Source organism: Leopardus geoffroyi, chromosome A3 (assembly GCF_018350155.1).
Source record: "Leopardus geoffroyi isolate Oge1 chromosome A3, O.geoffroyi_Oge1_pat1.0, whole genome shotgun sequence".
Taxonomy (NCBI): domain Eukaryota; kingdom Metazoa; phylum Chordata; class Mammalia; order Carnivora; family Felidae; genus Leopardus; species Leopardus geoffroyi.
The window spans coordinates 124,250,104-124,256,551 of record NC_059336.1 but is presented as its reverse complement, the minus strand read 5'-3'; positions in this window follow the sequence as shown (position 1 = coordinate 124,256,551).

The following is a 6,448-nucleotide window of genomic DNA, read 5'->3' as shown; positions in this document are numbered from 1 at the left end:
TTTTCTATCAGCTGATTTTGGTCTCCAGCTCTCCAGATTTCACTGTAATTTCTCTCACATTCTGAATTTGATAAAAGATTTTAGATGAGCTGTTGGTTAAAAGACAAAGCTGCTAAGATTTTTACTAGACCAAATATGATCTCTACTGCCAAAGACACATTTTGGCAATCGTTGTCATTTTTAATGATAAAGTATGGAAATCTGAAAAGAAGGTTTGCGAAAAAAAAAAGATTTCTCTCAAAATGCTCCAAAAATTTTACTATCCATAAGGTATGCTCCTCATTATCCCCCTTCTCACTCAATTCTTAGTTCCCAGCAGCTGCATGGTCTCTGTGGCTAGCTCTCTGTGGAGTGTTTGCTTAGTCAGTGTTGGTGGACTCAAAGAATGATCCAACAGGAGCAGACAGTACATGAGGACACATTGGCAAATGTCTTAGATCTGAAATGGTTTCAGTGATGGTCTGATACTACACGACTTAAGTGGATTTAAATATGGAATAATAACCATCATAGTCGTTAGTTCTTAGGTGAGAAGGTTATTGTCTTCATAGTTGGCTATAAATATTGCAGGAAGCACAAGCAGTTATCAGATTATTATTAAATTAATTCTAAGAATGTGAACTATTTAGGGCCAAAGCTATGGACAATATCAAAGGAAATTAAGTACACTGAAACGATGTGATGTTTGATGTGGAATATCTGTGGAAAATCTGAGGCTCCCTTTCTTTGCTCTGGCTCACGATGGGTTTTAGACTGTTTTCACAGACACCGTTCCTGTCTGAAGCTCACAACAGTCTTGTGGGGCATGTGGCTCAGAAAGTTTCTGTGCCTTTTGAGAGGCCAGGAATCTGAACCTTAGAAGGGCTGATTCACCTTCAGAGGTTTCCAGCATTATTGACAGAGTTCAGACTGAAATACAGAACTCTGGCCTCTTCATCCAGTGCTCTTTCTTGTTCTAACATTGGAAGAAAATAAAACGTAAGAAAGAAAGGGGTAAATAAGTTCACTTTCATCTGTTGTTACAAATGGTAGGTTTATATACAAAATTTTTTAAATGTAGTAAATTTGGTGAACATTATAATAGACTTTCTGGGGTTAAAATGTCTTTTTACAATTCAGATATAAGGTGGAAATAAGCTTTGTGGAATAATAAAGCCCTATGAGGGAGTAAATGGTAACACTGACTCTACTGGTTAGCAGGGTGTTTTTCTTAGTAGGATCTCTTACTAGGGAGACCCTCAGCATACACTCCCATATGCAGTGAAAGTGGAAGTCCTGCTAGGCTTTGCTGGGGTTTCCTAGAGGAAACACCTCTCTTCCACACTCTGCACTGGATGGATGGATGGCAGTGCTCTGGAGAGTCAATGTGGGTTGCTACTTAGTAGGAAATTTCAGAAACCTCCCTCTAAGGCATTAGTTGTAGACCAGAGGAGAGGAGATGCTGAGAATGAAAGCAGGCAGAGATGGGACTCAGAAGGCACATGCTAGACTGTCATCATTGTTTGAAAATTTTCTGATGCAGAACCTGGTCTAACACCATCATCCACTGTGGGATGGAGGTCACTTTCCCAGGCCCAGATCGAACAATGCATTTTTATGCTTAGAGAGAGAATTCACAGGTAGAGGTATCCCAGCACTGCAAAGGACAGTCCTTTTTTTTTTTTTTTTTTTTTTTTTTTTTTTTTTTTTTAATGTTTATTTACTTTTGAGAGAGAGAGAGGGAGACAGAATCCAAAGCAGGCTCTGCACTGATAGAACAGAGCCTGATGTGGAGCTTGAACCCATGAATGTGAGATCATAAGGTGAGCCAAAGTAAGAGGCCCAACCAACTGAGCCACCCAGATGCCCCAGGACAGTCCTTTTTATGGCTGTGCTTCTCTCTGTTGCCAGACATGCTAGGGCTGGTACATCTTGAACTGTGGAATAAAATCCCCCATTCTCATTTCTTGGCTCTTAAGAAATTACTCTAGAAATTCAGCCTCCAGTTCATTTGGTTACATATGTGCAAAATGCACATGTGTGAAAATGCAGCTAAAGATAAGAGCAATTAAATCAGCACTTAAAAAAAGGTTTTGGATAGTTAAAACTCTTGAATCCTGATCCCATATTCTCAGATACAATTTAGGGACTATATTAGGCCAGAAAGTTTCTTTGCAAATCCCCTCGAATTTTGTAGCATGATGTTTTGTGTTAACAGTTGTTAAAATGCAAGTTATCGAGTGGAAAGCCTGGCAAGAGCATCTATGCTGAGCTTAGGCACCCTCCCTTTGGGTCCCTCAAAGTTAGGAGCTTTGCATTTTCCCTATAGCTGGGGCTGGGGCTGGGATTGTGGCTGGACCCAGGGCCAGTGTTGACATATAAAACAATTCTTTAGAAAACAGAGGGGATTTAGGAAGCTAAATGCAAAACTAGTAATGATTGGAAGAAATCTCATTTATGATAAACCAACTTGTAAGTACAAATTGGACCAAATCATTGAGCTACTTTCTTGAGCAGCATTATTTTTATTCCCCCCAGTGCTGTGTCTGTACCTGCCTGGCATTCTGCTGGCCACGAAGGCATTCACGTGTACGTTCAGGTCTAAGCCTATTCTAATGGTTCACCTCATTCACAAATGGGGGTCTTCGGAGCCCAGCCCTCCTGAGGCCTTTGGGAAGCAGACAAAGGGATGAGAAGGAAGGCATTTTGTCACGAAGCTCTTAGTTAAGGCATCTTTGCAGGCTCTAATCCACCGTCCACACTTGCCACCAGAAGTGCCTTCCCAAAACACAGATCCAGTCATGTCACACTCATCTTTCTGGCACACTGCTCCAGCTTTCAAACAGTTCAAACTCAGGCCACCTGGTGTCTTATCATCTTTGCTTAGGTGGCCCCTTCTGCCTAGAAAAAACAGTCACCACAATGACAAAAGAAATCCCCAAGACCCATTTAGCTTTCAAGGCTCTGTTTTGGTGTTTTTTCTTTTGTGAACAATTCCATGATTTCCCACCTTTATCTTTACTAGATAGAACTAGGCTCCCTGTTTTTTATGTGTCACCAGAACACAGTGCTACCTATGGATTATACTGCAGGTAACTCTTTGCATACATGTGTGCACATGAATGAGCTGTATGTCAAGCTTGTTGTGGGCTGAGCCATATCTTCTTCCCATATGTTGTACAATGGAGGCTCTTAGAAAATGATAAATTTTAGTCAGTTAAAGGAGCAAACACAAGAATCCCAGAAGAACCATGAAGTTTCCGGTTATCAGAAGATATCATTTATTTTTGTGATTTCACCTATGCTCTAAACACTGATGATTTCCTCTCCGTCCTACACCTCTTTCCTGAGCTCCAGATTTGTATCTCCAATGCCAATTAGTCATCTCCACCTGGATGTTTCTTAAGCACCTCAAACGCAACATGCCCATGGCTTACCCCACAATCTCCCTCCCAGTGCCCAGTTTTCTTTTCCTGATCCCAGTGAATGTCATCACCAGTCACTTACACTCCAAATCCCGGAACCATCAACTTCAGTAAATATTTGTTGAGTGACTACCTTAGACCTTGCACTGGGAAAATATTTTGATATGCATTGCCTTATCTTTGGCTTTGGCTTTGTCTTCATACCAGCATTTCAGCCCTACTCTACCAATCCAACCTGACTTCGATCTGCTCACTTTGCTACAGAGTTCCCCTCCCACTCCTCTCCTCTTGGCAGCAAATGTCCTAGTTAAAGTTCCAAAACCTGTCACTTATCATTGGAATCCACACAGAATAAAGTCCACATCCAGCTCATCATCTAGAGCTCTTCATGGTCTTCTCTGACCCAACTACCTAGCCTCTCCTTCGGTGCCCTCCTGCACCCCAGAGCTTCCATCTCCAACAATACTGATGAGCTAATTTGTTTTTTCAGGTCTTTCTCTACCATGGTGTCAGGCTGGAGACGTTGTTCCATTTCCTGGGGGCCCTTTATCCTGTTCTATACTGTTTGAAATCCTACCCAACCTTAAGGTTCCCAATTTTTCAGTATCTCCTTGGATTTTAGTAATCACTGCTTCTCCTATACTTCCAGAGTGCTTGCTTTGTGTTATGGTGGTCACAGCCATCCTGGGAGGGCTTAGTGTGAGGTGCAAGAGGGAGCAGGCTCTCTCTCGAGTCAGTCTGTCTGGTTCTACTTCTAATTTAGAATAGGACAACCCATCGTTGGTCATAATCCCCATGATCTTTAATTATTATGCCTTGAATCTGTGGATGGAGAACACCCCAAACCAATGCACTTTTGGGAGCTTTGCTGCTTCACTTATTTAAAAATTAAAAAGTTATTGGAAACACATACATGTCCTGTGAAAACAAAACAAGCAAAGCAAAACTTTGGACGGAGTGTGGTAGCATCGCTGTGGGAGTTTCAAGGAAAGGGCAGGGAGTGGCCAGCTGGGTTAAGGAGGCTTAGATGGAGACAGTAATAACATCAGATGACCATGGCAGTGATAACATCAAGGCAGGCCCTAAGATAAGTGTCACCTCATTTGTTGGGCGTGCATTAGGTAATTGTCCTACTTTGCCACAGCTGGCGTGAAGTGAAGTAAACTTGGCCGTGATTACTTTGTGAAAACATGGTGTGGAGCCAGTAGTAGGTAATGTTAAAACTTTACCTGGAATCAGAGAATGATTAGTTCAGGGTAAAGTTCAATAGGCTGAAGAAGCACATAGATAGTAGAGCATAATTTGGGCCAAAACAACAACAAAAAATTTAACATTTTCTCGATTTTATTTTACCTCTTGAATTATATGGAAAATCACTTCCAAACTTTGATATTCTGGTAACGTGGCACTGCATGCTAAGTAACACTGATTTTTAAAGTCATTTACTCAATGGGAAGTAAAGCCAGCCAGGCCCTGTTTCTCACCTGAGGATGTTACGTCATTTAGTTATGAGGGCAGTTGACATTCGCCCCATCCCCCTGTCACCCCACCCAGGCAGCCTCTCCTTCCTCAGGGCTCTTGCCGCCTCATGAGCAAGCACATTATCCACTACAGCATTTCTCAAACTGTATTTAACTGGGTTTTCTGTTTCCCCTCGAGACTGAGGGCCCCTTGGGGATCTTCAGGCCATTTCTTAAATGTTTTTGTATTTTGTCTGAGATGAAATTCTAAGTTTTGTATTGCCTTTTTATAATTACCTTTACTTAGTGAGGCAAGAGAACAGAGTGAGAACCTGGAGGAAGAATGTGAGCCATTTCAACTGGAGTCCTCCCAGGCCAGGAAGGAATGAGAGGAAATCTGGGCATTAAACAAATGGAAGCATGGCAGCCCTCCCAGGAGGAGCGGGCACCTGCTGGGGAGTGTCCTCACCGAGGAGGATGCTGACTGCGTGAGGGCAAGTCAGGCTTTCACCAGGGAGAGCTGGTGAGGACTCCAACTTGCATCAAACCATGCAGCTCCAAGCACCAGAGACTGAAGGGGAGAAAGAGGAATGCCTTCCCCAGAGTGGAGGACAGCAGTCCCCTTCTGGGTTGCTGGGCTGGCTGCCTTTTGCTGGAAGCAAAAGAGGGGCTCCTGATGCACTCTCCTGTCTGAGAAACACTGGCTTAAGAACATGGGATATGTTGTGAGGGTTCTGCCCCTCACCCCCACCAAGCAGGTGCCGGTGTCTCTTTACTGAGGAGACCAGACTTAGGGTCTACAGCCTTGTGTTTCATGCAGGCACCATTAGAAGCCGGCTGGGTCACCTGGAGTTATGAGCATGTTTTCCATTGTTCTACTGAGCATGAACAATCCCTTCTTCTCCTCCTAGTGCTAGAAAGGAGATCTGAAAGCTGGCAGGGTGAAGGATGGGGAAGCACTTTGTGTTAGAATGTCTGATAGCCCACCATTAGCCTGTGAGCTAAGGCAAAGTCCTTAGTCTGCCTGGAAGGGGTCAGACACTAATTATCACTCATCAGCATCTTGACTCTTTGCTGAGAGACCCTATCTGAGAATGAGGTTTAAAAGGAAGAAAAAAAAGGAGCCCTGAGGTCTAGACACTGATGGGGCGGGCTGCCCAGACAACCAGGGATAAGGATATCACAGGTCATCTGTAAGAGTGAGGGAGGGAAGACAGAAGAAGAGGAAGACCAGAGATATGGGGAGCATGGTGTTGGAAGGACAGATGGAAAGAAATAGAAAACCCTCCCTTGCCTCTGTTGGTTCCTGGGCTTGCCTTGTCTGAAAGGGGAATAGATTCAGCCAGAGATCCCACCCGCTCTGGCTGACCGGGGAGCCTCACTCAGACAAGCAGACAACAGGTCTGGGAGCAGGGACAAAGCCTGAGGCTATAATGGCCTTTCTTTCCACCGAGAGCCAGAGTTAAGCTCATTTAAAGAGACTTGGTGGAGAGGGGGCTGTGCCAGAGAAAACAGACAAGCAAAACAGAACCTCACCCAAGACTGCAGGCTGAGAAAATGGACAGAGGAACATGGATTTCTTTC